This window comes from Marmota marmota, unplaced genomic scaffold (assembly GCF_001458135.2).
Source record: "Marmota marmota marmota unplaced genomic scaffold, marMar, whole genome shotgun sequence".
Classification (NCBI taxonomy): domain Eukaryota; kingdom Metazoa; phylum Chordata; class Mammalia; order Rodentia; family Sciuridae; genus Marmota; species Marmota marmota.
This window is the reverse complement of record NW_025999982.1, coordinates 10,018,401-10,038,084: the sequence shown is the minus strand read 5'-3', so window position 1 is coordinate 10,038,084 and position 19,684 is coordinate 10,018,401. Positions and strand designations below refer to the sequence as shown.

The 19,684-nt window shown below is 43.3% G+C and overlaps 1 protein-coding gene across 1 annotated transcript in view; it reads left to right on the top strand.

Moving 5' to 3' along the window:
• Positions 1 to 743: 743 nt before the first annotated feature.
• Positions 744 to 19,684, top strand: part of Trerf1 (transcriptional regulating factor 1) — a 136,302-nt gene continuing 117,361 nt past the window's right edge. Inside the window, exons 1-2 of the mRNA XM_048805727.1 lie at positions 744 to 1,270; positions 7,830 to 7,912. The gene's annotated coding sequence lies outside the window, so the exon portion shown is untranslated. The remainder of the gene's footprint in view (positions 1,271 to 7,829; positions 7,913 to 19,684) is intronic.

Genomic DNA, 19,684 nt, shown 5'->3' with positions numbered 1-19,684 from the left:
TTGAGCCTCTTGGGTGTGAATTTTGCTGTTCATAAGTATTTGGGGATTTTTCTCTGTTCGGCCTTGGATGTGTTAGGAGACATTCCAGATGTCCAGAATGAATGCCTTGTACTTCTCTGTACATCACACACTCTCTACCTCTCCCGGGTTCTCTTGCAGTTCTGCTTGTGCTCTTTCACCCCTCCTTTCCCATGCGAGGCATTAGGGAGCCATGGGGACTGTGGAGAATCCTCCAGCTTACACCCCATCTCAAGGGTTTGGGGGCCTCTGATCTGTAAGTTGTGGGTTCGACTGTTAACTTGGATCTGTGTCGCCCTTTGCCTCCGCAGAGTTTCAAAGAGGCTGTCGGGGGGCAGCCTGGGAAAAATAGAGACAGGGAAGGGGGAGACTCAAGAGGAGAGTGGGCCCACCTGCTGCAGGGCACAACCTCAGCAGGCCAGACGGGCTCTGCGTAGGACTTGAGACTCATGGTAGGACCTCGCTTCCCCTTCTGTTCTTGGGGACCCACGTGGCTGGGGAATGGCTCACATCAGAGGCCTGGGCAGGGTGCAGAAGCCCCGAGAGCCTGATGGGGAATCTTCCATTTTACAAAAAGGAGGTGATTCTGCCCTCCAGCCCATGACCCGGCCTGGCGTCTTTTCTCTCAATACCGTGAGGCTTTGGAGATCAGAAAATGCTTTGCCTCAGGTTTTAAGCTCTTTTAAACTCTTTTATTATGTAAGTAAAACATAATAAAGAAAACAAAGAGGAAAGGGAAGTGAAATTAATGTCACCTATAATCCCACCACTCAAATATCATTTATATTTTAAACTTCCTAGATAATTCTCTGAATTCACAAAGTAGAAACGAATATACATGTATTTTGCAACCTGCTGTGTGTGTGTGTGTATGTGTGTTGTGTGATTTTTTTTTTTTTTGTCCATTTAAAAGAATACTTGCTTGCCCCAAATTCAAACCAAAGGGTAAAAAGAGAACTGCCCTTGCTGGGACTCCATCTGTCACCCCCTAGTTCTATCCCTCAGCAGTAGCCAGGATCAGGGAGATATTTAGAAGGGACAAGCTATAAATATTGGTTGTTGTAACTTGGAAAGATGTTGTGGGCAGGTCAGGGTCAGGGGGAAGGTGAAGTGTGGGACTGGGAAGTAGTCTGTGGGTGGAGTCGGGACTTTCAGAAACAGATGTCTATAGAGTTAAGGAAAGGAGGAGATGAAGAATTTTTTGAGGACTGGGTTTTGGTTGGATTTGTCATAAGGAGCAGGGCGAGTGAAGGTGAGTGAGACTGTGGACAGCGGCCTGGTGATCAGCTTTTACCTTTTGGGTGGGGGTGGGATGGGGGCAGAGAGGGTATTAGGAAGGCAAATAAGCCAAAACATGTCAGGAAGTGGTGATAGTAATTGGTAGATATTTGTAGACCTTTACTTGATGAAACTAAAAATTAGCAACTCTATATCAGTTCCCCCATTTTTGTTAAAAAAAATTAAAAAATAATAACAAATTTGTGAATACCAAAAACCTGAGCAAAACTGCAGACCTGGACTAGGAGTTGTCGATAGCAGATTTGGTTCTGGTTTTGCCTGTTACTGGATGTGCCATCTTGGACTGCTCCTTAATTATTTATTTTATTTTAATTTATTTATTTGCTGTGCTGGCGATCAAACCCAGGGTTTTGCACATGCTAGAGAAGCGCTCTATCAGTGAGTGACATCCCCCCCCCCCCAAGCTCTCCTTATTTTTTTAGATCTCAGTTTCCTTATCTGTGGATCAGAGATTCTCAACTCTAGATGCACACTCAAATCACTGGGACCAATTTCAAAAACAAAAACAAAAAGACCTGAAGCCAGAGCCCCATGACAGGCAAAATGGTCCAGAATTTCAGGGGGTGGGGGTGGGGAGCGCCTGGGAATGTAAGGAAAGGCAGCCAACGTTGAGAACCCTGGATTCGGCTCATTCTGATGGCTTGCCCTAGCTCGGTTTTATTCAGGCCTCTGAGTAGCCCGTGCAACTGTATGCATCGTATTATATAATCTGGGCCTTTCTCCTGTGCTCGAATGTTGTAAACATCTCACATACCAAGAAGTCTTGTCTTTTAATGAGAAACTCCCCAGAATTCTCATTAGGCTCATGATCTAATGCCAATATCCTGCATTAATAAATCAGAATCATAAATGTAGTAAAACATCACATCATTTTTTTGAGCCCGTGGAAAGCATCGACTTTAATCTTTAATTTCTCCTTCCCTCATTTTGCAAAAGCTACTGACTGGAGGCCTGAGGCCATCTCTCTGTCTCTGTAAAGGAGACACTGAAATGTAAAGAGTTGAAGACATTACTGGAAGTGTTTTTGCTAGAAGACTTGTGTATACCGTAAGTTCCAAATGAGGAGGTCCAGTCTGGGGACGCTGATCGGATCTCAATTCTGCACGGAGTGGGAGGTGTTTAAAGAGACTTGGTGCTGTTTTATCTTTACCATTGAAGTTTTGGTTTTGTCTCTTCCTAAATGAGTCACTTTTAAAAAAGGAACCTAATTTGGGGAGGGAGTGGGGAAACCACTGCTGGAGGTGCTGAGTGGGGGCAGCTGTGGGGCCAGCAGTCAGGTGACCGGGTTTATAGTGGGGCCACCTGTGAATGTGGAGGGGGGGTGGGACCAGGGCTATGACCTTGCTGAAGGTGAATCAAAAACAAGTGGGACGTGACCTTGCAGGGGTTGGGGGGAGACAGTAGGAACAGTATTGATGTTGCTTATTAATTACCAAGTATTCGCGGGTGCACACGCACCTTGCAGGTTTTCTAGAAGCAGATTCCAGGTCCACAGGGGCTTGGGAGATGGGGAGCAGAGGGGAAGGAGCCCTTCTAGTTTTTCGTCTGCACTTCCAAATACAGTGACTGGAGTGAAGATCCTCAGACTGGCATGAAAATACAAGTGAACTTGTTATTGCCAGGTGAGATTTCAGAAGAGAAGAACCCGGCAGCCTGAGATCTCCTAGGGAGCACTGGGGGGCCCGAAGAAATGTGCACCAACTGGGTAGCCAGACAGAGATGCAGGCCCCCAGCCCTGTGGGGCGGCCGGCTGCCTGTCACTTCCTCTTTCTGTGCTCAGATCTCCCAGCTGAAAAATAATCCTACATGCCTAAGCTCCCAGGCCCCTGATAGCTGTTTAGGGCCCCTGCTGATGCCTGGGAGGGGACGGAGGGGACAGATCCTGGCTTTGGCAAACCAGCTCAGCTCCACACAGTTAGCTCAGAGCTCTCAGGCCCCGGAGCCTGGGGCAGCGGTGCATCCTGACCCTCCGGAATAGCAGGGTGGTTGGCGCATGCGCTGTGTGCTGCTATGGTCCCACACTGAGCCCTCCAGGAGGACTGGATTTCGTTGTTGTTCATGGTGTGCAGCCCCCTGCAGCTGTGTGTACTTGTTTTCTAAGTTTGTCCTAAACTTCCTGTTTGGGTGTGGTCTGAGGCCCCGAACATTGTGAGCATTGACCAAGATCTAGTGCTTCTCTCGCACCAGCCATGGGATGGCCTGTTGGTTCCCGTGGTGACTTCTGTCATTCCCTCTTTGCAAACCTTCTTGCTGGGAAATGCTGTATAGCTTCTGGATTTGTTTCATGAGTGCTGAGAGAGCCCTGAGGTCTGAAGGCTTGAAGGAGGGAGGGGAGCATCCAGAGGGCCCCTTAGGGGCTGGGGATACCTCTCAGTTTGGGTACTGGTTCATAATGCCAGGGACCGTGCTGGGTGTTTTTGTACACTTCTTGTTTCATCGAGGACTCACATTAGCTTATGTAGAATGAGGCTCAGAGAAGTTGAGTGACCAGCCCAAGGTTCAACAGCTGCGAGGTGGCAAGGTCAGGATTTGATCCCAGGCTTGGCTCCAGGGCTCCTATTATTTCAGCTAAGTCATGAGGTGCACACTGCCCCTTTGGTAGATCTCGACAGGGCCTTGACTGCCATAGTTTCTCCCAGAGCCTGTTATTCAGGACCACCCTTCTCTCTTTGTGGGGGGATTTGATGGGCTTTGGGTGGTCTGCTGACTTCCACCTCCCCCAGCCATCCTCCCTTTGTGGCTCTGGATTTCCTAGAATCACTGGGTGTCGCTCTGTGATGATCGAAGTGGAGTTTAACAGACCTGATTTCCCAGAAATGGAGTAGTCTTTTTCCTACTAAAGAGGAGAGCCCCGACTCTTCTGGCCCACTCAGCCAGACTGGTCACTGGCAAGCTCTTCTCCTGAAGAAGACAGGCTGTGAGCGAAAGTGAAAGGGTGGCAAGAAAGACACCAGGACCTTGCTTGGGCCAGTGCAGGACCAGGTGGGAGGAGCCAAATCCAACCATCCTCCTCAGCAGAGTAGTTCTTAGAAGGTGCCAGACCCCCACACCAGGAGGCATGGGGTCATGCAGGACAAATGCAGAACAGGTGTGCCCCCCCAAACTTGAAGGCCAGTGTTGCTGGGCATGGTGGCACACGCTTGTAATCCCAGCGGCTTGGGAGGCTGAGGCAGGAGGATCGCAAGTTCAAAGCCAGCCTCAACAACTTAGTGAGGCCCTGAGCAACCCAGCGAGACCCTGTCTGAAAGTAATACAAAAAGGGCTCGGGATGAGGCTCAGTGGTTCAGCGCCCCTGGGTTTAATCCCTGATAACAAACAAACAGTGTTCTTCCCCCCAGCCATCACAGTTCTCCTGTGTTTTCTGAAAACCCTCTGAAATTCTGTCACCTGAGCATCATAATTGTTCTGTGGATCAGGTGACATTTACCATTGAGATATGTGTTGGGCTGTGGGCTATGGCAAGGGTTTTCTACACACGGTTACTTACCCTCAAGGGGTTTGCAGTCTACATCGGCAGGTGGAACGTTAGCCAAGGGAAGGGGGTTCAGCTCCTGGTGAGTGGGGAGGGGTCCCTGCTCAATGGGCCTCCATAGAGGGCCAGGAGCCAGGTGGAGAGAAGGGTGGGGCTGTAGGGTGAGGGCCCCCGGGGTGCAAGGGGTGGGAGGGGCAGAGGGGCATGTGGGAAGCCAGGTCAAGGACGAGTGCATCATTTACAAGACGACAGGGGATGCCTGTGGAGTTTGAATTATCCTGTATCGGGAAGCCACCAAAATGGATCAAGTAGGATGGGGACAGGGTAAAACTGTGCCACAAAAAAATTCATCAGGAAGTGTAGACTGTGAAATGGATCCAATAGGAGGCGAGTGAGAGGCGTTTATCCTGTTGAATTTGAAGCATGAGATGTTGAGGACTTTGATTAGGTTGGTGACAGTGTATAGAAAAATGAAAGTTTAAGCCCCAGCTCTGTCACTTGCTGCCTGTGTGACTCTGAGCGAGTTAATCTCTTTGAAACTTGGTGTCATCCTCCAAAAAGCAGATGGAAAAACACTTGGCAGAACGGCTGTTGGAGGTTTTTGGCTTTGAACACACCCAGGACTTAGCACGTGCTCAACAAACACGAGTCCTCTCATAGAAGAAGAGTGTGATTTTGTGATTGACCGGGAGGAATCAGCGGGGCACAAGGCTCTGCGTCTGGGCACCTGGGGAATGAGGATGGCTGCCCGGGCAGGGATGGAGCTTTTGGGGTCCTCGAATTCCCCTTTAGGAACACTCTCCTCCTGCACCCTGGCTGCTAAGGGCTGCGCCTGCGTGACAACCCCACAGTGGCTGCCCCTCGCCGTGCCTCCGCCACCCTGCCTCGCTTAGGAGGCAGCCTGGCCTCAGCTGTCCCCACAAGGAGCTGCTCAGAGTGAGCCCGCCCAGGTGTCCCCCACCCCGCGCCTCCCTCTGCACCTGGACCCACCCCAGCCTGCTTTCCTTCCACTCAGGCAAGAGGCGGCCTGCCCCTAGCCAGGGGCCCTCCTCTGCATGGTCCCTCCGCCTCTTAGGGACCTGGGACTCCGCCCCCTTGTGGCCCTCTTGCCTTCGGCCATCATCTCCTGTCCTCTCCTGGCCCCGCAGACCCACAGACTTCTGGAAGGTAGTCCAGCGATTTGCCCACTCACAGACCCGCCCGCCTCTGGCTGTGGACGATATTCCTGGCCCCGGGCAGGGACTTGGTGGATTTTGCAGCCGAGGGCTCTTATGGTCCACAGGGACTGCCTCATCTAAAGTGCCCTTGGGCCTCCATATGGCCGCACCCAATGGTCGCTTCAGCCCTTATCTTTCTGGATTCTTCTACTTTTTGATACCGAGGACAACTTCCTCCTTTGTGCATTCTCGTCCTCTTTTCTCTTGGCTTCTTTGGTGTAAATCAGTCAACAACTGTTTCTTGAGCACCTAGTATGTGTCGGGCTCTGGAGCATACCACAATACAATGATGTGAAGGAAGAGAAATTTAAAAAGGAAATAAATGCCAGGTGGTGACAAGAGATACAAAGAAAAATACAATAGGGAAGGTGGGGATAGAAATGTGATGAGGTGGAGTGGGCCTCTCTGAAAAGGGCATTAGAGCAGAAACCTGAAGGCTGTCGAAGGATGCCCAGGGAAGAGAACTCCATGCAGAGGGAGAACAAGTGCAAAGGGCCTGAGGCAGGAGCCTGCTTGGGATGTGTGAAGAAGCCATTATAGCTGGAGGAAGTTGAGGAAGGGCAGAGAAGGAGGAGAGGTCAGGGAAGAGATCAGCCAGATTATGTGGACTTGGTAAATGATTTCAGAGACTTTGTTTTACATTGGAGGAGGTGAAATACCATAAGAGTGTATTAAGCAGAGGAGTGATTGGGGGTGGGTGGAACCAGGGATTCATCTCAGGGGCACTGGACCACTGAGCCACATCCCCTGCACCATTTTGTATTTTATCTAGAGACAGGGTCTCACTGAGTTGCTTAGCATGTCACTTTTGCTGAGCCTGGTTTTCAACTTGGGATCCTCCTGCCTCAGCCTCGTGGAGCCACTGGAATTACAGTCATGTGCCATTGCACCTGGCTCAGAGGAGTGATTTTTTAAATGACCATTTAAGTTGTTCTGGAGAGCATGGTATGTATTAGTTTTCTCAGACTGCTGTAACAAAGTTCCACATACTGTGTGGCCTAAGTAATAACACTCCATTGTCTCAGGGTTCTGGAGGCTGGGAGTCCCAAGATCAAGGTGTCAGCAAGGCCATGCTTCCTTTGAGGACTCTAGGGAAGGATCAATTCCAGGCCTCTCTCCCAGCTTCTGAAACCTTGACTTGAACTGAATAACACCAATCTTTTCATGCTCTTCTCCCTTTGTATGTCTCTGTGTCAAAATTTCCTTTTTTTTTTTTTTAATAAGGACACCATTGATATTGGTTAGCCCCCCCCCAATCCTACAATATGACCTCATTTTACATAATTATATCTGCAGTGACCCTGTTTCCTAATATGACCCATTGTGAGATACAAGAGGTTAAGGTTTTAACACAGGAGCTTTGGGGGACACAGTTCACCCCATAACACAATTCAACCCAGAATCCATAGGTGATGGAAAGGTGAGTTGCAAAGCAGAACCAGAAGTGAGTGGGGTTTCAGGGAGGCTTGGACCAACACGGTGGCGGTGGCCCAGGTCAAAAATGATGATGTAATTTGAAGCTAGAGCTGATGTCATTTGCTGGTAGTTTGGGGGGGGGTGAGGGAAAGAGGGGGCCATGATGACTGGGTTTGGGACCCGATAACCAGAAGAGTGGAGCTGGATGTCTTTCTCCCCTGAGTCCTCTTCTCCCTCAGGGACCCTCCTCAGCAGCCCAAGCTGGGTCCTCCTGGCTAAGCCCAGCCGCTGTCAGGTTCTTCTAGCTTCTGTCCCCCATCCCTTTTCTAGCCTCTCCCTGATTGTCCCTGACTGTTCCCATGTTGAAGCCAAATGTCCTGAATGTGCTCTTTGGGTCACTCCTACAGGCCCTGGCTCTGGAGGATGCTGAAGGAGGAAGACGCTGAAGCAGGACGGCCCTGAAGGAGTGACCCCCTTACTCCTCAAACAGGTAGCGCCTCTGAGCTTCTTGGTGTGAGAAGATTCTGTGACAGAGATCATAAGATCCTTCTTTAACCCCTGTGATGTGGGAAAACGCCCCAGAAGGGGCAGAGGGCTGCCCTGGGCCTGGGTCCCCCAGAGACTTCTGGAAAACCTTCCCTGGGAGATGGTCAGTGGATCCACATACTGGTTTTCAGTGTCATCTGGAGTGAGGCCGAGGGCATCCTGGTCTTGTTTCACTTTGCAGAATTGTTGTAAATGCTTAAGAATTGAAGGGATGTCCGTGGATGGAGCCCTGGGAGAGTTTAGAAGGAATAAAACAGGGCTGGTATGCACCTCTGGAGAATTGTAGTAGAGGCCACTGTGAGAGAGTCCACAGAAGCCAGCCCTGGGGCATTTCTAGTGTGTTCGTCAGCTGTGGCCCTGTGATCTCTTCCAGTCTCAGTTTATCCCTTCAGAAAATGGGCACACAGCTGTGTTTCTTTTGCCAAGTGCCACAAAAAAACAAAACAAAACAAAACAAAACCTCTCGGAAGGGTCAATAGGTCTGTAATGCAAAATTTTTAATGCAAAACATTTGGAACAGCTACTGACATCCTTCATACTCTATTATCTACAGAAATGAAGTAAAACCTTACTAATTTGGACTCATTATTAGGGATAATACTGAGAGGAAACCCACTCTTCCCCCCTACCCCCAGTACTGGGGATTGAACTCAGGGACACTCAACCACTGAGCCACATCCCCAGCCCTATTTTGTATTTTATTTAGAGACAGGGTCTCACTGAGTTGCTTAGCATCTCACTGTTGTTGAGGCTGGCTTGGAACTCATGAGTCTCCCGAGCTGCTGGGATTACAGGTGTACACCACCGGACCCAGCAGGAAACCCACTCTTAACTAGCAAAAGTCTGAATTTTAGAGTGTTTTGATATAGTATAGTTTTGGGCAGAATCTTCCCAAACATTTCCAGTTGGGAGCAATTAGCATCTGATTTTCAGTAGGTCTTTAGATGCAGAATCTTCCTGCAGGTTAACCAGGTCTCTTGCAATCCTATTTCTGATTTGCTTATTCAACCTTTTTATAGCCATCGAACTCAAATTCTGGGTTGGCGAAGATTAAATTACAGTAATGAGGTTCCTCATTTATAACCACATCTATAAAATGGGAATCAGAACAGCACCTACTTTATAGGTTTGCTGCAAGGATTAAGTGAAGTAATCCAATAAAGTGTTTAGCCCAGTGGCTGGCCCAATAAACGTTACCTTTATTAGCATCATATATCTCAAAATATCGTCACCTTTATGTGTTTATGTGCATGTTTTATCTAGGAAATTAACTCTCTTCACAAACAAATATATTATCAGCCTCTGATTAGCTCTGTTAGGGATGAGGTAAATAAATGTATTAAAACATTCAGTGTTTATAGATGTTTTAGTAGGGTTTTTGGCTAGAATTCATTTTGGGGGAAAACATCAATAAAGAAAAGTTTAAGAAGCCTATAGTTAAGTTATAAGTAGGTATGATCCCTGTGGGGGGGCGGGGACTGGGGATTAAATGCATGGGCACTGGACCACTGAGCCACATCCCCAGCCCTATTTTGTATTTTATTTAGAGACAGGGTCTCAGTGAGTTGCTTAGTACCTTGCTTTTGCTGAGGCTGGCTTTGAACTTGCAATCCTCTTGCCTCAGCCTCCAGAGCCGCCGGGATTACAGGCATGCACCACTACACCCATCGAAAATAGGGATTTTTAAATTTCATGGCAACATGCTAATCTGTTCTTGCTTGAAAAATCCTTTAAATAGTTGATGACCTGTCCCAGCTCATTGTTTCCCTCTGTTCAGTTTGGTGTGTCCAAAGGGATGGGCGAACCTCCTTGGATTTGAGTTTCCAAGCCAGCTGCGCAGTCACCCTGGGTGGATGGATTTGGGGATAACCTGGAGAGGGTGAGACGTTTCAATAGTGAGAAGCTATGCTGAATGATTCTTGGACTTCTCAGCATCTCAGGAGGCTCTAGTGTCTTTGAATTAGGGTTCCCAGATTACTGATGAGGGACACACAGATTAGTACAGGGCCTCAAAGTTTCCACACTTCAATTCCAAAACCCAGAAAGAGGTCATTTTGAAGGGGGAGGGAGGGCGGGGCACAGGGGTGCAGCAAAAGGAGAGTGCTCCAAAGTGATCGTGAACCCTAAAGACTGTGTGTTTCCACTGATCACTCCTTGAGGGTGGACTGGAATTAGACTTCAATTTTCTGTAGATTATTTGTTGCTCTCCATGTTTATGCCAGGCAGATGGGAACTGATGAACCCTTAAGTTATTGGCTGGAAAGGTGCTGTGGACAGCTGGTTCTCAAATTAGATGAGCCAGACCAAGATAGTACAAAAAAAAAGAAGGGATTTGGGGGATTGTCCAGGGGTTACCAGTTTTGATTGGTTGGTTGGTTGGTTGTTCTTTTGTAGAGGTTGAACATTTTTTAACATCCAATCACCAACATTTTATAAAAAGACGAATTAAGGCTAAAATAATAGGTAGGAGATAATCTAAGAACAAACCAAGAATCTTTGAATTGAAAACACCCAACCTTAAGAATAATTTATTACACTCTTCTTGTTTCTCTGACATGACCTCTGAAAACTCCATCAGGTATGGGCATTGTCCCGAATCTGCCGGTTAGTGGTGTTGGGGAACCACCCGGAGATGGGGAACTATCTATGCAACATGCATCCCTAGGAGGAAAAAATAGTACTTTTTGAAGCCTTGCATAGAGCCTAGGTGTTCTCTAGAGTCATGTCATGATTGGATTTAAAGGTTAAAGTTGGGGGAAAATTCACTTTAATACTGGTCTTGACAAGTCCCATTCATTTTATAGAGAAGGAACCATTTACTCTTCAGTCATTAACGTAGACACGTTAATTTTCTAACAGCAGGAAAGAAGATCTTGCAGTACCTAAATAGCTCAAATTAAAAGATGTATCAATAGCTTTTTCCCTTGTCCCCAATCCCCTTTGATTTGATTGGCCTTTAGTTGTATGGTGTACCTCTGTGGGTGAGAAAGTGCACCCACCTCCATACAGATAGAACACTTGGTTTGGTCTAAGGAGTGCCAGAAAGGAAGAGACACTCCTAAGAGAAAGCAGCGTGCCCATCAGCCAGTTGCTGGTGTTAGTTCTTGTAGAAAAGGCTTTATCTTGGAGTTTTATGTCTTCCAAAGATGCCTTTTGGAGTCATTAAAAATCCCCAAGCATACACCAACCCCTGATGAATCCAGAACAGTAATAAACACTCTTTATTCTGCTTTGATGAGCATGCCTACTTGCCTTAGCCACGAATATGTTTTTCCTTCTAACCAGAGATTAAGCTTTCATGTTAGACAATGACTGGTGTGAAACCCCTCCATCTTTGCTGATGGGGAGAGAAAGACTGCTTGTGTAACCCTGTGAAATCCCAAATGGCATTCTGGAATCCTGGAGCTGGGTGGGTGTCAAGCTCCTAATTACCTTGACTGGCAACAGGTGTGATAATCCTAATGTCTCATTGATCGCTAATGTTTCATGGATCCTCAGGAAACAAGGGCATGAACTTGGTGGTGACTTCTCAGGAAAAAGGAGACCATCAGTGACACACTCAGCTATAGTTATTGCCCTGTTAACTGTGTCATTCGGCATGGTGTCACTGAGTCCTGCTTGTATCCTCTTATATGCTCAATGGCATGGTTTTTGCATGGGCTAGCAGACAGTCTTAATTTGCTCAGACTTCTTACTCTTCGCTCTCTCAAGGTATAACTCACTCTCCAGCAAACTAAGAGATCTGCAGAACTGCAGCTCGGTTCTTTTTGTTTAATATATATTTTTTAGTTGTAGATGCACACAATATCTGTATTTTATTTATTTATTTTTATGTGGTGCTGAGGATCAAACCCAATGCCTCACATATGTAGGCAAGCACTCTACCACTGGGCCCCAGCCCCAGCCCCAGCCCCAGCCCCTGCAGTTCTGTTCTTGACAGACATTACTAGAACATTCTTGTCTTGGTCAATTTGGACTATAATAACAAAATACTACAATCTGGGAGGCTTAAACAAAAGAAATTGATTTCTCACCTTTTAGGTGATTGAGAAGTAAGATTGAAGTGCTCTGTGAGGCAGGTTTCTTTCTGAGGCCTCTTCTCTTGGCTTGTGGGTGGCTGCCATCTTGCCTGTGTGTTTACCTCACTTCTTCCTTGGGCACTGTAGGAGAGAGGGAGCTCTGGGCATTAATCCCATTATGGGGGCTCCACCCTCATGACATCATCTAAACCTAATTACCTTCCAGAGGCCCTACCTCCTAGTGCCATCCTGTTAGAGGTTTGGCATAGGAATTTGGGGGGACATAAATACTCAGTCCATGAACAACTCTTAAGTTTTTATTTGCAGTCCCCTTGAAGTGCTAGCAGGGGCTCTCTGTTAGAGAAACTTTTATTGCTTGGAAAAGAACTATGCTATAGACGAGATACCCCAGGGAGAGGGAGAGGTGTCTCTTGGAAGACCTTTACACAGATCTAGAGGTAACCTGGGGCTAGACAGGTGAGCTCCTTGTCTATCTAGGTCTTAGGTCTCCTGGAACCATATGCCAGAGCTAAAGGTGTGGTTGTTAAACTTGATCAGCTTCAATGAAATTTGGATGGTGCAACATTTAGTATTCCTGACCACCTTCTATTGCCTTCTTTCTATCCTTCTAAAAAGGACTCTTGGAACCAAAACCTGGCAAAATGGTCTCTTCTGAATCATCCTGGGCATTTACTCCCTTTTCATGGGGGGAAAGAAAGGCATTGATTAAAACAAAGCTGTTCCATTAGAGATGAGTATCTCACGTGTCATTTTGAAAGTGTACAAACACATAGTAGTGTCCACATGGAGGCACACATGTGTGCACACCCCTGTGCCAGGTGGAATACTTTACAACATGAAAAGGCTTTTGAAAATCCTTTAAACTTTCAAGGAACAAGATAATTCCTGTGTTATATAAACTGTTCTAAGATTCAGAAAAAAAGATGGAAAACTTCCAGATCGTTCTTTCAAGCAAACATGACCCTGTTATCAAAGCTGGCGAGTCCCCAAAGGGAGGCTCTATACCAATCTTGCTTAGGAATGTAAAAATTTGAGATAAAATTCTAGCTAGTAGACTTCAATAAGACAGTATGTGAATGTTCCACCATAATCAAACAGATTATATTCCTGGAATGCAGTAGTGGTGGCTTCATATATGTATATAATCATAGGATTTATATAAATTAGTTAAGTAAAAATATGTAATGATCTCATTAACTGCAAAAGTTCATTCAGTGAATTTCTAATTTTTCATGAGCCACAGAAAAATAAATATATAAAATGACCATTCCTTAATATAATAAGGAAGGTAGAGTTGATATAGTACTAGGGAAATACTATTGTGGAATGAGATCAAAACAAGACTAAGCTGGACACAGTGGTGTATACCTGTAATCTCAGCAGCTCAGGAGGCTGAGGCAGGAGGATTGAGAGTTCAAAGCCAGTCTCAGCAAAAGTGAGGCACTAGGCAACTCAGAGACCCTGTCTCTAAATAAAATATAAAATGGGGCTGGGGATGTGGTTCAGTGGTAGTATCTCGATCTCTGGTTACCCCCACTCCCCCCCCAAAAAAGAAGACTAAATCTAAAAGCATTATTTACTTATTTATTGTTCTTTTTAGATGCACATGACATTAGAGTATATTTTTGACATATTACACATATGTAGAGTATAACTTATTCTAATTAGGATCCCGTTCTAGGAGTTGTAGTGATGGGGAGTTTCACTGGTCATGTATTCATATATGAACATAGGAAAGTGAAATCCAATTCAAGCATTGTTTCTTTAAGGGTTAGCCAATAAAGGAAGTCGTGGGGAATACATATTGTCAAGAAAGTGATAGTTATTAGTAATGGATTGCTTAGTTGTAGCCCAAGAAGACTTAAAGAGCTTAACTGAAAATGCTGTTTATAGTTGACAAGATGAAAATGAAGTATTTGGATTTTTCAGTAATTAGTTTGTGAGTTTAATGCTATTCCTCTGAAAATACCATCAGGATATTTTAAATTTCACAATATAGTTCTGATTCTATTTGGAAAAATAAGTAGGTGAGAACATCAAAGGGAATTCTGAAAATGGTTTGGGGGAAGGGACTTAGATCTAATGGATATGAAGGCATGTAGGACTATCGGGTATTAAGATGCACTGTGAAGCCTTTGTAATGAAAACACAGCCTGCTGGCGTGAGAGGAGGCAGCTAAGTGAACTAGGAGAGCTTGGAAATAGACCCTTGCATAAGTAATTTAATAAATCATAAAGCAGTCATTGCAAATCAATGGGGAAGGGAATATTATTCAATAAATAATTCTGATGCCTCATTAGCAATTTGGAAAAAATCATTTTGGCTTCACCAAAATGAATTACAGATGGATAAAACAATTGAAGTGCAAAATGTAGAGACTCAGGAAATCTATAGAATTGAATATTGCTTAGAAACAAAAGAAAATCTTTCCAGAAGGAAAAGGAACAGTTCATCAACTTAAAGGAAAAAGAAAGATTTCTTTTAACGCCAACAAGGAAACAAAGACTGGGGAAAAAAAATCAGAAATAACATGACAGAATTTGTATCTTTATAATGTGAAATGCTCAAATTAAAAAGAAAGGTACTAAAACCTTGGTAGAACACTTGAATAGATAATTAAATACAACACTAAGCAAATACATGGAAAATGTTCAAATTCAGTGGTAATAAGAGGTACACAGACTAAAATAGCTGTAAAAGTATTATTTTAACATATGTGCCAAAAATACTTTTTAAGGATAATTTCCAATTCTGGTGGTAATTGCAGTACTGTAAAGCAATTTTATGATGTATTAAAGACCCATGTTGTTTATTCATACATATGGATGCACTTATACCACTTTGTGTGTTTTCCCCACCCCCCATGAAGGAATAATACAGAATATTTAACAAACAGTTTAGATAGAGATCCTCTCTAATGCATTATTTTCAAAGCAAACACACACACACACACAGAGAGATAGTTCCAACAGTTGAGTAACTAACATAAAATATTTATCTCAGCACAATATTATAATTAATAATCATTTTGCAATATGTAGCACTGTGACAAAGATATTTACAAAACAATTTTAGGGGCAGAAATTACAGTATAAATGATGGTATAGTTTTTCCAGGGAATATAGCTGTATAGCTCTGCTCTGAGTGCTAGCTGCATACAACACAGAAGAATCGCAGGAATATAATATTAAGCTAAAAAGCAGGCCAAAGGGTACATACGGTATGATTTCAATTTTATTAAGTTTAGGTGTATGTGAAAGCGTTTATAGACATCCTTATGCACATGGCAAAACCTGAGTGAATCCAGGCAAAAATGCAGAATAATGATGAGGGCAGAGGATGACGGAGGAGCCCTCCTCAAAGTGGGGAGAGGGTGCCTAGGAGATGGTGCAGTTCTCTTCCTTAAGCTGGGCTATGGTTACACACGAATGTGTTACTACTCTTTTTCATGCTCTTTGTGTATTCTGTACACACACACACACACACACACACACCTGTTTATTTATTTGCTGTCCTGGCCTCATGCATGCTAGACAAGTGCTTTACCATTGAGCTACATCCCCCAGCCCTCTATAAATATTTTTGAATGTATTTAATGTTAACTAAAAGGATATTAAAACTCATTTTCACCGATTTATGATTATGAACAAAAACATATGTCTTTAGTAAAGGAGGAATGGAAATGCATAGATACTAGGGAATTGTATGCACCTATACGGTGTGTTTGAGGGTGAGACTATGAGGGATTTAGTCTTTCATTTTCTCCAAATTGTCCCTCATGTGTTTACATTACATCCGTGAAAGAAAGGAAAATTGAAGACACTTGCCATCAGAGATGACAAGGAAGGCTTGCATGCTCTGGAAGGCTACCATTGCCCAGAGGGTGATGCGTGTCACCACCGAGGCCAACAGGGAGATGGATTTAAAAGGCAAAAGGGCTGGGGCTGGGGCTCAGGGGCACCGTGCTTGCCTAGCTTGTGTGAGGCCTGGGGGATGGTCCCCACTACTGGAAAGAAAAAAAAAAGGCAAAAAGAAAATGTTTGGAAAATAAGTCAGTCCCCAGATAGTCACTGAGTATCTCTCAGTATCTTGTGTGTTTGAGAAGGCATTGGCCGGGGATGTATTCAAGATACATTTTTGGATCTGAATTTAATTGCTAAAATGGATGAATTAGGCTGGTATTTTTATGGGTTACTTCTCTTTCTTAAGCTCTACTGTTTTGTCTAGTTATCAAATAACACAACTGGTTCAAAATATTATTATGAAAATTAATAGAACTTGAAGTTGAGGAAATACAGGGGGATCATGGACCATGTTAAAAGACACCATTGGGATGTATTTGGAGGTAATTGGGGAAATTTGGGGCACTAGATATTTGCTAATATCAAGAAATTATTAACTTTCTAGGTGTGATATTGTTATAATGGTTATGTTCTAAAGGTACATATTGAAGTATTTATGGATAAATGAAAATAGCAGATACTTGTATTAAAATAATCTGGTGGTGGGTTCCAGTATGTTAAGTATAAAAAGTCTGTGTGTGTGTGTGTGTGAGAGAGAGAGAGAGAGAGAGAGAGAGAGAGAGAGATAGATATCCAGGATTTATGTGAAAATATTCCAGGGATGTGAGGCATAAAGATGAAAAGGCTTAGCCAGGTATGATAATTGAAGCTGGTGATGGGCATGTATATTCTAGCTTCTTTTGTATGTTTGATTTTTTTTGTAGTAAAATATAAAAACAATACATGTTGATAGTTGAAAGTTTATAAAATACAGAAAAGTATAAAGAAGGAAATGAAAGTCACTTATAATTCCTTTCCCTAGAGATAACTACTATCAACACTTGGATTTTTTTATAACACGTGTTCTTATACACATATACATTTTTTTTAAAGAGAGAGAGAATTTTAATATTTATTTTTTAGTTATCGGCGGACACAACATCTTTGTTTGTACTTGGTGCTGAGGATCGAACCCGGGCCGCACTCATGCCAGGCGAGCACGCTACCGCTTGAGCCACATCCCCAGCCCAGACATATACATTTTTAAATAAAAATGAGATTATACTGCCTGAATTGCTTTGTATCCTGCCTTTTTTTTTTACATTATGAGTACTTTTGTGATTTATCCATTTTTTTCATTTATTCATTTTTTTCTGTGAGCCATTGTAAATTTTGTACTTTAATGTTTATAACCTTATATAACATTTATATCTTAAGCATGACTTTAATATCTTTATTTTTTCATTTTTTAGTTGTGGATGGATAATGCCTTTATTTATTAATTTTTATGTGGTGCTGATGCTTGAACCCAGTGCCTCACACATGCTAGGCAAGTGCTCTACCACTGAGCCACAACCCCAGCCCTTAAGCATGACTTTAATGGCTGAATTTTATCCCAGTACATGAACACACATATATGCCATAATGTATTTAACAAGTTCCTTACAGATGTTTTCTTTCTTTTTTTTCCTGTTCAAACAACTCTGCCACATACTTGTTGGATTATTTCTTTTGACACACAGCTAAAGAGTTTTCACCATCTCCCCTCCCCCGCCCCATCATGCCAAATTGCTCATTGGAAATGTGATAATTTTAAATTTCTTTCTACAGTGTATGCATTTACCCAGTTTAATCATAATCTCAGCAACCTTTTTTCCTATTTCCCAAACTATTAAATGTTTAACAGTCTGATAGAGGATCACATTTTAATTTGCATTTATTTGATTATTTGTGAGTTTGGAAATCTTTCCGTGTGTACAGGTTATTTCTATGTTTTATGACTTAAGTGACTTCTTATGACTAGGTGCCTATGTCCTTTCCCTCAGTTTTTAAATTTATCCTTCATTTAATTGATTCACAGGTGCTCTTTACATATTAAGGTATTCTAACATTTTGTTTATTATATAAATTGCAGCTGTTTCTTCCTAGTTTTTGTCTTTTAGACTTGAATCATTTGATCATTTGTCTAGAATTATCTTAAGATATGGTTATTTTGCAGTGCTGGGGATCGAACTTATCGCTAGGCAAGTGCAACTACCAAGAAGCTATGTCCCCGGTTCTGGAATTGTTTTGATAGATTATTCTGAAAATTTAAAAATTAGGTTTTTTTCTTTGAGCCATTGTAATTTTTATACTTTAATGTTTGTAACCTTAAGAGATTTTATTATATAGTATTGTCATCTAAAGTCTGCCTTTTTATTCTGATAATTTTGGTTATCAAATAAGATGTTTGTGATAGAAAAGAATATGTTTAAGAATTTTACCTAAAATTTGACTATCATATAGTGCATCAGGTAATATTTTATAGTTTTACTTCCAGTAGTTTTTCCAGGTGTGCACATTGGGGGTAACACTAGCTGAAGAAACCATTAAAACTGCATAATAGAGGTTATTTCTCACTTGTTCCCGTGTAGGTGCTCCTGGTGGGTGACCACTCCATTGGTGGGCCCTCCACTGAGCAGTTCAGCTCCTTCCATCTTACGGCTCTCCCATTTTCTAGGCCCCAGAGCCCTCTGAATCCATTTGGCAGATGGGGGAAGAGAGCATGGAGAGGACACACCACGGTCTAACCACTTCTTCCTGAACATGCCCATATTACTTTCACCTGTGATCCACTGGTGGGAAGTCAGTGGGCACCAACTAGTTACGAGGGGTTCTGGGAATTGTAGTCCCTGACCCCGTAGCTGCTCCTCAGTGAAAACCCTCTACTGTAGAAAGAAAAGTATGAATATTTGTTGGACATTTAGCAGAATCTGCCCCCACATGCTTCTTTATGAAATGCAGTCATCTGATTGAGAGTTTTGAATTTTAGCATCATTTTGTGAGCATTTTCCTACCTTTAAATCTTTTTCAAGAGCATGAGTTTTCCTTGTGTTGGTGTATCATAATTGATTTAACCATTTTCCTTTTGTGGTACAATTAGATTTTTCTAGATTTTTATTATTGTGAATATTGCTGCTTATGTCCTTGTGCATAAGTCACCGAGTATTCCTGTGATTATTCTCTAGGGAAAGTTCTTAGGAGTGAACTTGCTCAGTCACCAGACTGCCTTTCAGAAATGTGGACTAATTTACACTCTAAACAGTAGTATCTGAGGATTACAATTTCAGAGCACCCTTGACTATCTTGGGCCTTGTAGTTGTTTCAGTTATCAGTAATCTGTGTGTGTGTGTGTGTGTGTGTGTGTATGTATTGCCTCTTTGGAGCCTTTCTCATTTTTAATTTATAGCATTCCATCTTTTTTAAAATTATTTTTTTAGATGTTGATGGACCTTTATTATATTTATTTATTTATATGTAGTGCTGAGGATCGAACCCAGTGCCTCACATATGGTAGGCAAGGGCTCTACCATTCAACTGCAACCCCAGCCCTGTGGCATTCCATCTTTTTTCCATTCATTTCCTTGTTGTTTTTATAAATCTTTTTAAAAATAATGTTATTGTATTTTGTATACCTTTGTTTTATTTATTTATTTTTATATGATGCTAGGAATCAGACCCAATATCTCATACAAGCCAGGCAAGTGCTGTACCACTGAGCGACACCCCCAGCCCATTTTCCAGTCATTTCTAAGGGAATTTTATGCAGGTGTGTATTAACTTGTGATATGTTGCAAATGTTTTTATCTAGTTTCTCCTTTCCTCAATTTTGTTTTATAACTTAATTTTCTCAAA